Below are 13,403 nucleotides of genomic sequence, written 5' to 3' on the forward strand. Positions count from 1 at the left end.
CTACACTCCAGCCTGGGTGACACAGCAAGACTTGTCTCAAAAAAAAAGAAAAAGAAAAAGAAGAAGAAAAAGAAAAAGAAAAGGAGCGATACGTTTTCAAACAAAATTATTTAAAATGCCAAGAGAAAAACTAAAGGAGTTTAAAAAATAAAACTTATTTTCCTAAAATATTCCATGAATGGATTTCAGATAATGGCCAAAGGTTATACTCTATTTTGATGCTTGGAAAGGTAACATTTTTAATTATTTAAAAATAGTTTAAAATAATATATTTTAAGATATGCTAGAAAGACTTTTTCCACAAACAGGCATCTTAAGTCTCCTATATAAAGACATAGTTTTAAAGAATATACAAACATCAAGGCAGAATCAGAAAACTTAAGATTTTCTGATTAAAAAGGTCAAGGTCAAGAATGATGTCAATTTCTTTTGTTATTTCTTTTAATCCTCTTAACAACCCTGTGAGGTAGGCAGGATGTGTCATGTCTCCATTTTACAGAGGAAAAATGTCTCAGAGATTCAAAAATAAGGCTCAAATTTAAACAGCTCATTTTATAAGAAGCTACTTTATTGGATCTTTAGTTTTCACATTTTGAAATGGTGATAATAACATTCACTTCACAACATGTGAAATGGTGATAATAACATTCACTTCACAACATGTGTTAGGATTAAATGATATATCACACGTAAATCTTGTTTTTCTTCTCCCCATCACTGTTCTCTTGACAAATGTATTTCATTTAAAATCACCTCATTACCTGCCCGGTCTCCTGCAGTGTTTGTTTTTATAACCTGGTAGTTTTGCCTTAATTTGTTTGCAGCCTAGTAGGTAACTTGTTTTCCCAAAGAAAGTTACTGTGGATATAGTAATTGTTGCCAACAATTGTTGCCAACAAACAGAAGTATTCAGTTGCTAGAAACTCATTTGCCTATAGTTCTCTTTAGAGCAAATTACTTGCATATAATCTTTTCTCTTTGAAGCCATGTTAACTACTGTTAGAGCACTAGCTAAGACTAAAATTCTTCCTTAACAAGTAGGGTATTTCATTTCCCACTTGCTAACAAATGAAAAATACAGTATTTTTGGCCCTACGCTAGTACTTTAACAGTAATCCTGACAGGCATTCTAGTCTCTGGTCACAGTGAATTTCTAATTCTCCTGCAAATCTACCAAGTCCAAAGCAGTTTCCTTGCCACTGCACAGCCTGTTCCCTCTGCTTGGAACGCCCTACTCCATTTCCTACCTTGCAAACGCCTTCAAGTGCCAGCTTAAATGTCACCATGAAGTCTTTCCTGACTCCTTTAAAATGTTGAGTCAAGAAAAATATTGAAATATTGTTTACTCAGATATTTTATTATCCTATTTCTGAAAAGCTTTACCACCCTCAACCTAACTTCTGCTTTTCTTAAGATCTCTGGACGGCTTCCACATCTTCTTACTGACTCAGGGAAAATGAGCTGACTCAACAAAAAGGTGATGAGATTCTAGAAAGAGCTGGCTGGCTGGCTGGCCGGCTGCAAACCAGCCAGCAAGAAGTTTGCAATCTGTTAGCCTTTATGGGGTTAGTTCTGCTCCCTTTAAAGGAGACTAAAAGAAGGAAAGTGGATGAGAAAAAAAAAAGTTTCTGAATTCTTTTACTGATGTTGCTTCCAGTGAATTTGCCTTGTCACGTTCGTATTATTAATGATAATCCTAAGGTATGTTATTCTTTGAAGTTTATGAAGTTGTTTATTTTCATCAGGGTAATCACTTGTGCTGCTTACCAAATGTTTCCAGCCCTCCCCCATCGAGGCACATGATAGGATCTGACCTCCATGGCCTGGGCTAAGGCCATGTGCTGGTAGCTCTGGCCAATGAGTTGTAAGCAGAAGTGACACATGTCATTTCAGGCTGAAATTATCCAACAGTCTGTGCAATGCCAACAGAACTCTCTTTCCCTTTGCCATGGCAAATAGCCACTTTCAAGATGATTGATCACCTTAGGTCCTGGAGTGAGAAGATATGGCATGGAACCCTAGCCACCTTTTGTTGGACCCATAGCATAAGTGAGAAATAAACTTTTCTCCCAATATTTTATCATGAAAAATGTTGAAATGTATAGAAAAGTTGAAAGACTTGCATAACACACATTCTCATATCTATCACCTGGATTTCACAGTTAACATTTTGCTGTATTTGCTTTATCCCTTATCTGTCCTTTATGCTGTATCAATCTGCTTTTTTGGGGTGGAGAGATGAACAAGAAACTATTCTATAAACCATCACTAAGATTCTGGGGTTGTTCATTACTTCAGCATAACCTTGCCTTTCCTGATCCACATCTGGGGAATCCAGACCACCTACTCTCCTTTTCTGCTGAAGACAGTAAAGTAAAACTCCAAAAAGAAAAAAGTAACGGTTTGAAGTTGGTTCTAAGAAATCATTTCCTGCCAGAGAAAGTTAGAAGTCACAATGTGGATTAGGAGAAGGATTAAACCATCTTTTTTTTCCTTCCATGGTCTTAAAAAATAAGATAAATTATGACTGACCTAGTTTTGATGAGGCTGTATTTGGAGGTAGAGAGATGAATTAAATGAGGAAAGGAAAGACAAAATTAGCATTCATTGACTATCTTTTGTATGGCAGACATTTTATATATATGATCTCATTTAATTTTCAAAATCACCCTGAAAAGTACATATGATTTCCATTTTTAAAATGAGGCTATTAGCTCAGAGAGGTTAGGCTACCTGCCCAAGGTCATATAGCTAGTGTGAGTAGAGGAGACAGAATGAAAATCCAAATGGGTATGACTCCAACACACTTACCCTCATCTAGAAGTTTATAGACCCTTGGCCTCTGACAGCCAAGGGTATTTCATCCCACTGAAATGACCATCCCAAGGTGGACCGTGGCCCAAGAGGTAACAATGGTGTGAGTGGCAACCTCCCTCCATGCTTGAAGCAGAATTTGAAATGTCGAAATTATTTGACAAAAATATTTTTTGAATGTTCAGGAAAGTTCAACAAGCCCACTAAACAAAAGAGCATTGTGAATTTCCCAAAACTGAAACAGCTGATTTTTCCTTTACCTTTATCAGATAGTCACTTTCTTTGACAAAACATATATTTTAAAATACTAATGTTGCTTTTTCCAACTCAAAACCCAGTTGGAATCTTGATCTTCTCCCAGTTTATTTTTTATGCTTGTGTTTGGTGTGAAGTAGATCCATATAATGTGTATATGAGTGTGTGTGTGTGTGTGTGTGTGTGTAAGGTCCTTAATTTCCCCAAATCTAGATGGTTACACTTTGAAATGTAATTCATATGGCCACACTGAGAGTCTATTTTCAGAATTTTCATGGCTACAAGCTAATGATTTTGGATTCCTATTGTTAGTCTAAAAATAATGGGTATGGTAGACATAACTTTAAATCATCAGGCTTCCACTCAGAGAGTTTATCCTGGGCTAGATAGCTGCTGCTTGACAGGGTAGGAGGGGATAGCTAGCCAAATTTGCCTGAAAAGACAACCTAAGTACCTATATAGGTAATGGGAATTTGTCCTCACCCTATAGAAATAATCTAACCCTGAATGACAAGTTTCTTCAAATAATTGAACACAGACTATCTTTAACTTTTCTATAGCATTTCACCTTTCCCTGGAGATTTTTATAAGATTAAAGCCTTAAAATAAAGCTTGGATACACTCAAAAAGGTAACAGGAGGGAGCTTTCTGGGGTGATGGAACTGTGCTGTATCCTGATAGCGGCAGTGGTTGAATGAATCTATACATGTATTAAAACTCATATGGCTGTACACACACGTGCACATGCACACACATGCACACATACCTCTGGTGGACATCTGCTGCCTAAAGGTTCTGCCTTTCTTTCTTTTCTTTTCTTTTTTTTTTTTTTTTTTTTTTTGAGACAGGGTCTTGCTCTGTAACAGCCCATGCTGGAGTGCAGTGGTGCGATGTTGGCTCACTGCAGCCTCAACCTCCCAGTCTCCAGTGATCCTCTCACCTCAGCCTCCCAAGTATTTGGGACCACAGGCGGCCACCATCACATCCAGCTAATTTTTGTAGAGATGGGTTTCACCATGTTGCCCAGGCTGGTCATGAATATTCTGCCTTCTGATCAAAAGCCACGTTTACCATTGTCTCTGCAAAATCCCTTAAGATTGATTGTATGAAGGCATTGCTTTGGCCAATGTGGTCTTTGGCAGTTCTGCATTGTGTAGAACCTGTGAATCTTTTTGGAGCTTATCTATCTTGGGAGGGAGATTGTCTGAGCAGACTTGAAGGCAGGGGTGGAAGCCACCTGCTGAAGACAATAATGAGCATTTGGGAGAGTGGGTGGGGAAGATGAGACAGCGCAGAGGGGAGGGGCCTGGAAGGGATCCCACTCCCTCGCTCCTGCCTGCATCTGGTGCCCCAGGAACTGCTCTTGAGCAATGCCTCTCTAATGAGTTGGCGTGAACTTGTGCTTGTTCCTGCCTCAGGGAAAAAGGGAAGACAGGCTTAAAGCTGCTAAAATGCTTGGAGAACATCCAAAGAGAAGCTTGACACAAATGCAATGTATTAGTGAAAACAGCTTGGGCCTGGCTAAATAGTGGCTATTTTAACAAAACAAACATATGGGAGTTGACGACAATTGTCCTTACAAAGAAACAATCTAGCCCTTTACACAGAGCTTGATGCTTCTTTATAGTCTTCACAGAATTCACTTCCCTGTTGTTTTCCTTTTTTTTTTTTTTTTTTTTGAGACAGAGTCTCGCTCTGTCACTCAGGCTGGAGTGCAGTGGCACAATCTCAGCTCACTGCAACCTCTGCCTCCCAGCTTCAAGTGATTCTCCCGCCTCAGCCTCCCAAGTAGCTGGGACTACAGGTGCACCACTACCACAGCTGGCTAATTTTTGTATTTTTAGTAGAGATGGGGCTTCACCATGTTGGTCAGCTGGTCTCAAACTCCCGACCTCAAGAGATCCACCTGCCTTGGCCTCCTAAAGTGCTGGGATTACAGGCGTGAGTCACTGCACCCAGCCAACTGTGGTTTTCTCAAACTTATTCTAGTATCTATTTATTTTCAGGAGTGCCTGGAACAATGACCCCAAGAGATCTCTCTTACATGTGAATGTGAAGAATAAGCACATTCTTCAATGTGTGCCATCATGAGGAACAAATGTTCTTTTTTTTTTTTTTCCAAATTATTTGCTTTGCATTCTAGGGGAGGGCTTCTCACAGGCCATCAGAATTATTGGGGATGCTTGTTAAAATGTAGATTCCTAAACTCTACCTTTTTAGACCTGTTAAACTGAGCAAACTCTCTGAGAGTAAATCCAAAGCAGCTGCATTTTATTAAGCACTTTAGGTGATTCTTATCATATTAAAGTTTGGAAAACACTACCCTAGGGTTTACTCACTGTACACCTTCTTATTAAAGTTCAGTTATTCATTCAATAAGCATTCATGTGCCAGGTCTCCTGGGGGCAGGAGATGGCAATAGGAGTGTGATAAGTAATTAAGTTGCTTATAGACAAATAATTACAATAAAATGAGGCAAGTGCTATACTAGAAAAAATAAAAAATACATCAAAGCATAGAGGAGGAGTCTGTGGGAATTGGAGGCAGCTTCATAGATGATATTTGAGCTGCTTTCAGGCACAGAGAAGGTACTGCAGGGTATTGGCATGTGAAAATACATGATCCACTCTGGAAGAAGAAACTCTGTGTGGCTGGAGCATAGGGAAGAGAGAGGCATGGGCTGGGGCGGGGCTATGAGGAGCCTTCTACACATGCTGAGCAGTTTAAGTTTATTTCTACAGAAAGTGGGAACCAGAGGAAGTTTTTAAATATTAAATGATAGAATGATATTTGAGTTATGAAGCAATATTCCTGGAGGCAGTTTGGAGGCAGGAGATAAGAACAGAGTCTTCTGCAGTGGTGAGGGGTGGGGAAGTTAAATGAGGATGATGGCAGCTGGGGTCTCTGAGGTGGAGTAACAAATGATGAGAGGACAGGAGGGAAGGAGGAGGTGGGAAGCTGACCATGTCTGATAAAGGGTAGTCTGAGTCAAGAACCTCATCCAGGGAAGGCATTTTCAATAGCCAGATAACTCTTCCAGCTCAGAATCTGAAAGCAGACCTGATACTTGAGCTTATGAGCAAATCCTAGTGTCTGGGCCCATTAGCAATAGTTTCTACTGTGCTAGAGAATACATTTAAAGATATTTGTTAAGTGAAAAACATCACCCATAAGATATATGATTAAATGATTCCATTTATGTTTTCAAAATGTTAAGCGCATGGAGAGAGAGAGAAAAAATGGGGGAGAGAGAGAGGCTGAAATTTGAGGAAATGCATAGGAAAGGCACTATTAATAAGGAAGAAGAGTGGGGTTGGGAGAGACTGGAATTGAAGGACCCTTGACAATTTACTCTGAATTCTTGTGCATGTTTCAATTGTTTTAAACAATGAGTTTTATTGATGCATTGCTTTTAAAATTTTTTAAAGCAATTTTTAAAAAGATGCTTACACATCTTCTTGGCTACCACTAGGTGGTACTAGTGGCAGGACAGATTGGACAGCTTTTAAGCTTCCTGTGTTCATCCATGACACCTGCATATCCATCGAATTTTAGACACCTGCATGTGGGTTTAACTTCTTAACTTTATAGAGTAAAACAAATACCTTTGCCAATTATTATTAGCATGTGTCTTCAGAGCTTAGGGGTCAAGGTCCACAGACTATTTTTCTTTCTCCTTCAGTATAACATATAGTATTTTCTGTATTTAATTTGTATCAAAACATTTGCAAGTGTAAAAAAGTGTTCTTTCTGCATCAATCTAAGCTGCACACAGTTTGGTTCACATATATCTAGATATTCCTCAGGCTCTCCACTTTACAATGATATTCCCAATCCAAATCTTAATCACATGCACAAAAAGAATGAAACTCTGTGCTGGCACCATTCACCTGTTTTCCCTAATTCCAAGACTGGCTTTTCTTTCCTACCACTTACTTTTAATTATTTTAGGCTGTCATGTTTTCCATCACCTCGGTTGACATGGCAGGAGACAAAAGTGTTGCCACAGCCTCTTTCTACACACACCCATGTTTATTGCAACCCATGATAATGCAGCATTTGTGATTTCACTTCTGGGGGCTTTTTTTCCTTTTAAGCAGGGTTTATTGCCTCTTATATCATGGAATAGTCTGAACTAGCTACCGTATTTTCCTTTGTATGAAAACAACACTTCATTCCAAAACGAGATTCCCAATACTAGAGTTTCCATAGTCTAAAAGGGACACAGTGACAACACTCACATGATCTACTAAGGATACCCACGGGGCCAGCCTGGCACACACAACGCTACTCAGTCCTAATAGGTGCAAAGCCAAGAGGTGCCTGCAGTGGCTCTGACTTGGCTAAGACATGCTCCTGGTTGTAATCCTCACTGAGTACAGCATGATTCTTCACCCCCTTACCCCACCCCACCCCCAAACCCCGTCACCTCCAGCAGGGGCAGTTTGCAGAGTCAGTCTTTGGATGGAACCCAAGAAGAAATTGACCAAGGTTATACAGTTGTATTTGACATTCCCTGAGTGGTCACTTGAGCCACCAACAAATACTAGAGAAGAAAGTCAGGAACATTCCATGCATAGGATATTAGCTATTAAATGGCTATTAGCCACTATCCATCATTAATAATAATGAAGACTATTTTTTGTTTGTTTATTTGTCTTTTGAGACAGAGTCTTGTGCTGTTGCCCAGGCTGGAGTGCAGTCGTGCCATCTCAGCTCACTGCAACCTCCGCCTCCTGGGTTCAAGAGATTTTCTCATGCCTCAGCCTACTGAGTAGCTGAGATTACAGACACCCACCACCATGCCCAGTTAATTTTTGCATTTTTAGGTAGAGATGGATTTTCACCATGTTGGCCAGGCTAGTTTCAAACTCACAACCTCAGGTGATCTGCCCACCTCAGCCTCCCAAAGTGCTGGGATTACAGGCGTGAGCCACTGCACCTGGCCATGAAGACTACTGTTTACTTGAACTGTTGCTATTTGCCAAGCCCTGTGCTAAATTCTTCATATATTTTCTCTTACTCAATTTCTTCAACCGCCCTGAAAAGTAGCATTGTTGCTACCATTTTACAAATGTGAAAACAGGGACTTGGAAAGGTTCAAGTGATAGGTTCAGGCTTATCTATTTTCAAACCTTGTCTTCTTAATTCCTATCCTATTCTGAAGACAGTTAAGGGCTCTAATTGTTCAGAGATTTTTGCGTATCCCCATTTAAAAGACTGCTGAGGACCTTACTTTCTTCCCCCTTATCCCCTAGTTCACTACTCTTTTCAAAGGACAGAGACAAGGTCAAAGCAAAAAAGTAAATGTAAACCTATCCATATGCTTTGTACTGACATTCAGCCTTAGTTATACATTTATTTGAACACAAGAACTATACTTTTCTATATTACATTTGTCTCCCTTCAGCACCTCCCATAATGTTCTGCCCACAGCAGTTTCTCAACACTCTGTTGCTTCAGTAACTGGCTGGCCCCTTGTTCACATTTGGGGTCGAGAAGGTTAGTGATGGGATATAAATCAAAATTTGTGTTTTTCTGTAGGTCAGATTATTTTGACCATCTGATTTTCCTTACCATGAATCCCTGAAAATTAAAAGTAAATTGATCTCCAAATTTAAATATTATTTTATTAGATGAGTCTAATTTTATTAGCTGAGTCTCATTTTATTGTTTTGAGAAAAATTAATCAAGAGTGCTTGGGGCTGAAAGTAGTAAACAAGAATAAATCTGTCACGACCTTCTCTTTTCTAAGAACTATGAGCTGGAACTTGTTTTCATGATATAATTAGGTAGGGATTTCTGTGACTTAATTTAAAAACCTGATTTATAATCACTTTTATTTTCAAAACAGTTTTTTTTCCACTTTCTCTCTCTCTCTGCTACCCCTGAATGAACCTGGCTCTGCTTCTCCAAATTCAATGATGTCACGTTAGCAGGGAGCAAATTTGAGACTGCACAATTCCCATCAGCTATTAGTTAGGGAGATCTTTTGATCTCCAAGGTCTAAGTTCAATTCTAAAGGCTATGTTTTCTTTTGGACCTATGTGGTAACTCCTATTAACAGTAATGGGTGTTACACATGAACGTACAGAAGACTGTATACCCCTAAGATTTGCCCAAGCATGAATTTCATGAGGCCAAAGTAAACACATTTTTTTACTTTGGCACCCTTCCCTTCCAGGTTAGGATAAATGTTGGCACTTGGATAAGATTCTAAATGATGAAATGCCAATGCATGTTGCTTCTGCATATGTCATCTAAAGTATGTGGCTTCTCAAAATGGATGCCCTTCTTCTCTGCTCAATGCTTGGCCTGGCAAGCCATTGTAACCCTGACAGAGGGGTAAAAAGACATTTCTAAACAAATATTTTCCCTTTCAGATATCATACAGCTTGTGTCAGTGAGTGAGATAAACCCAGTCCTAATGTGCTAGTCTGAAATGCTTGTATCCCAGTCTACTTTCCATTGATTTGATCAATATCAGATACTCTGACATCCTGAAATGAAAAACAGGTGTGAAAAAAAGAGGACTGAAATATGAATAACAAACTGTTCAAGACGAGACAGCCAGTTCTAGAGAGCTGGCCCCACTTGCCTAAGAGATGTGTACCAACGCCAAATAAGCCAAAGTAAGAGGCAGACTTGTTTGTATAGTATTTAATAGGCCCCAGAGGGAAAGGGAAGCCCGCTGAAACAATTTTTTTTTTTTTTTTTTTTACTTTAAAAAAATACCTGGCACATAATATGTACAAATGAAACAATCTTGCCTAATTTGTTTTAGGTTCTTTATTTCACGTAACTCATGATTTAGAAAGGTCTCTAAAATGTGATGATTATAAGAACACTCATCTTCCAAGACTCTTAAAATACATTCTAACAGCTTTAATCCTGTTGCAGATAGAGCTATCAGTAGCAGCAATTAGCATGTATTTAAATTCAATAATTTCTGCATAAAAAGGACTTTACTGACATTTATAAATTCTTCCTCTGACAAAGTAGTGAGAAAGAATGTGATTAATAGTAAGATGAAGACTCTTTAATTTCTTCTGAAATTATTTTTAAGGACATAAACAACTTGCCCTTTTCTCTGCTAGTATTAACCTACAAAACACAAAAAGTCAACTCATGGTTACCTTTTCAATACTGTTGGCCTCAATTCCTGACTCAGGAAATAATATAAAGCAGTTCAACTGGTTTTGTCTTGTTTGAGAAACTAAAATTAAAATCTGAGGAGTTATTTAACTTTAAACAGGAAAGAATGTGGTCTTTCAAAAATAGTCATACAGACAGTTTTCCAAATGTGTAAACCTTTTAAACTTAGTACCAATCTAAAAAAGAAAAGAAAAGGAAAAAAAGGTCCTTAAAAAAAGTGCATGTGTTTTGGGTTTTTTGTTTTTGTTTTTACATCTTTCTCTAGTTGCAACTGGAAACTGTAGGTTTTATTCTCATCTTTCAGATACTGGCATGTCATAATCTCCTCTAGTGAATGACTACCTAAATTACTATATCCATAAATACTCTAGTGGAAAAACATTTGCAAGGCTTATTTTCAGAAGTACACTGCAGTACCTCGATATTGCCCAAATTCAATTTTATTTTTCTGTATTATAACTAGCAATTTCAAGGTGTTATTTTATACATCAAAACTCCAAAAGTATAGCAGAAAGGAGCTTATACATATGCTAAATAAACCAGTATTGCAGTGTAGTATGGAAAAAAAAAACTATCCAATGATGGTGAATTCTGTTTCTTTATGCTACCCAATAGTGGTAGTCAGGCAGCCTCTAGCATTTATTCTTGGCTAGGAAAAGTGATGTTTTGGAAAATAAAATTTGGGCAAATGTATGTTATACTGGCTCTTGACACACTCAATCTCTTTTTGTTTTTTAAAAATCATAAGTCATAGTCCAGTTATCAAATTATCAAATTTTTAGCCTCTATAGAATTGCACTGGGTGGTTGTCAAAGTTAACTGAGTTGAAATCAACATGGCTAGTTCTGGTTTATTTCTTGGATTCTTCTAATCACAAATTATCTGATCAAATGTGTAAATGCACAATATTAACTGAATGCTAGAATGAGTAAATTGCTCAAACATTGTATTAACCATTATACAACATTCTATATTAGTCACTGATGAATGAATGACTGGGAGGAGTATTATGTTTCAGCCAATAAGTCCTTATTGAGTGCCCTCTATAAACTGAGGAGGTAGGACAGGAGAGGCGATCACAAAATAATTCCTAGACTACCTTAGCAGTAACAACTATTGAAAAAAATTATAAAAGTAAAATCACAATAAAGCAAGTCTATTACCTGCATGGCCAGGCATGATGGCTCACACCTGGCCATCACTTTGGCCCAACACTTTGGGAGGCCAAGGCAAGGGAATCGCTTGAGTCCAGGAGTTCGAGACCGGCCTGGGCAACATGGGAAAACCTCATCTCTACTAAAAATACAAAAAATTAGCCCAGCATTGTGGCACACCCCTGTAGTCCCAGCTTCCTAGGAGGCTGAGGTGGCAGGATCACTTAAGCCTAGGAGGTCAAGGCTGCAGGGAACCATGACTCCGCCACTGCACTCCAGGCTGGGCGACAGAGTGAGACCCTGTCCCAAAAAATAAAATATAAAAAAAGTACTTATCCGCTTAACGGAGAAATCTGTTTTATTTTCCTTGTTGCTTTCAGTCTTTATTGTTCTTATCAAATTCCATTTTCTAATCTATCTACAGGAACAATTTGACGCTTACTAAGTAAGTGTAGATCTAACTAATTGAAGTGTTAGCATTACCAACAAATTATTTGTCATTGCACATCCTGGAAACAAAGAGCTAACATTTGGGAAGGGTGGGTGTCGCAGTAATATACACAATCCACTCTAACCTCACACATATATCAATCTAAAGGGAAGCAGAAGTGTTTTTATCCGTAAGGAATGAGACTCTTCATTTTTTTTTTTTTTTGAGACGGAGCCTCGCTCTGCGGCCCAGGCTGGAGTGCAGTGGCGCGATTTCGGCTCACTGCAAGCTCCGCCTCCCGGGTTCACGCCATTCTTCTGCCTCAGCCTCCCGAGTAACTGGGACTACAGGCGCCCGCCACCACGCCCGGCTGATGTTTTGTATTTTTTTTAGTAGAGACGGGGTTTCACTGTGTTAGCCAGGATGGTCTTGATATCCTGACTTCGTGATCCGCCCGCCTCAGCCTCCCAAAGTGCTGGGATTACAGGCGTGAGCCACCGCGCCCGGCCGAGACTCTTTTTAAGTTGTAAATACATAGGGTTCAGATTCCAACCTCTTGGGTTCCTTTTTCTGGCTCAGCAACTTCTTCCACACATCCCCAGGGTGAGCTGCTTGGTCTCATGGAATCAGTGTCCCTGCCTGCTCAAAGGGGAGTGGGGGTAATAATGCGTTTACCACAGGAGTGTTGGTTAAATTAATTAGTATTTATTATGTGCTCCATTAAGGTCCTCAGGTGATATATAACTTGACAGTTATATGGCACCTGATCATTGCTTTAAGTTTTGAAAACAGTCCTTGGTTTTTAAACCCATGCAAGAAATATAACAAATCTTTATGCTTCCAACAGTAGGATTAAGCATAGGAATATTTTAGCTTTTCTTTCTATTTTTCTTTTTGAGATGGAATTTCCCTCTTGTTGCCCAGGCTGGAGTGCAATGGCATGATCTCAGCTCACTGCAACCTCCGCCTCCCGGGTTCAAGCAATTCTCCTGACTCAGCCTCCCGAGTAGCTGAGATTACAGGCGCCTGCCACCACGCCCGGCTAATTTTTGTATTTTTAGTAGAGATGGGGTTTCACCATGATGGCCAGGCTGGTCTCAAACTCCTGACCTCAGGTGATCCACCTGCCTCCACCTCCCAAAGTGCTAGGATTACAGGCAACAGCCATGGTGCCCAGCCCATTTTAGCTTTTCTAAGAACAATTATTTTCCTGGGGTGAAAATATCAGCAGGTTACAAAAACTTATTTCCTCAGCTTTAGACTATGAATAGAATAGCTTTAATTTATAGTTGATGAAAGCAGAAGGAAGAAAGTTTTATAAAAGCCATTTTAATGGCTTATTCTGCCATCTTCAGTGGCATTTTAAAGTACTCACAATTGAAGGGAAATTGGTTCATCTTTTTTACAATTATTTAATTCTGGCATTTAAAAGAAACCCAAGAAGTTATTTAGTTGAACTCCTTTGCTTACTATAATAGTACTAAGCACCTGCTCTTCAAGACAACATTCTCGTTTTATACATGAGGAAACCAAGATTCAGTGAACTTAAATCACAGTGCAGAGAATCAAACCTCAGACGCCATTCTCTCTCTGCC

The sequence above is a fragment of the Pongo pygmaeus genome, chromosome 12, assembly GCF_028885625.2.
Source record: "Pongo pygmaeus isolate AG05252 chromosome 12, NHGRI_mPonPyg2-v2.0_pri, whole genome shotgun sequence".
Lineage (NCBI taxonomy): Eukaryota > Metazoa > Chordata > Mammalia > Primates > Hominidae > Pongo > Pongo pygmaeus.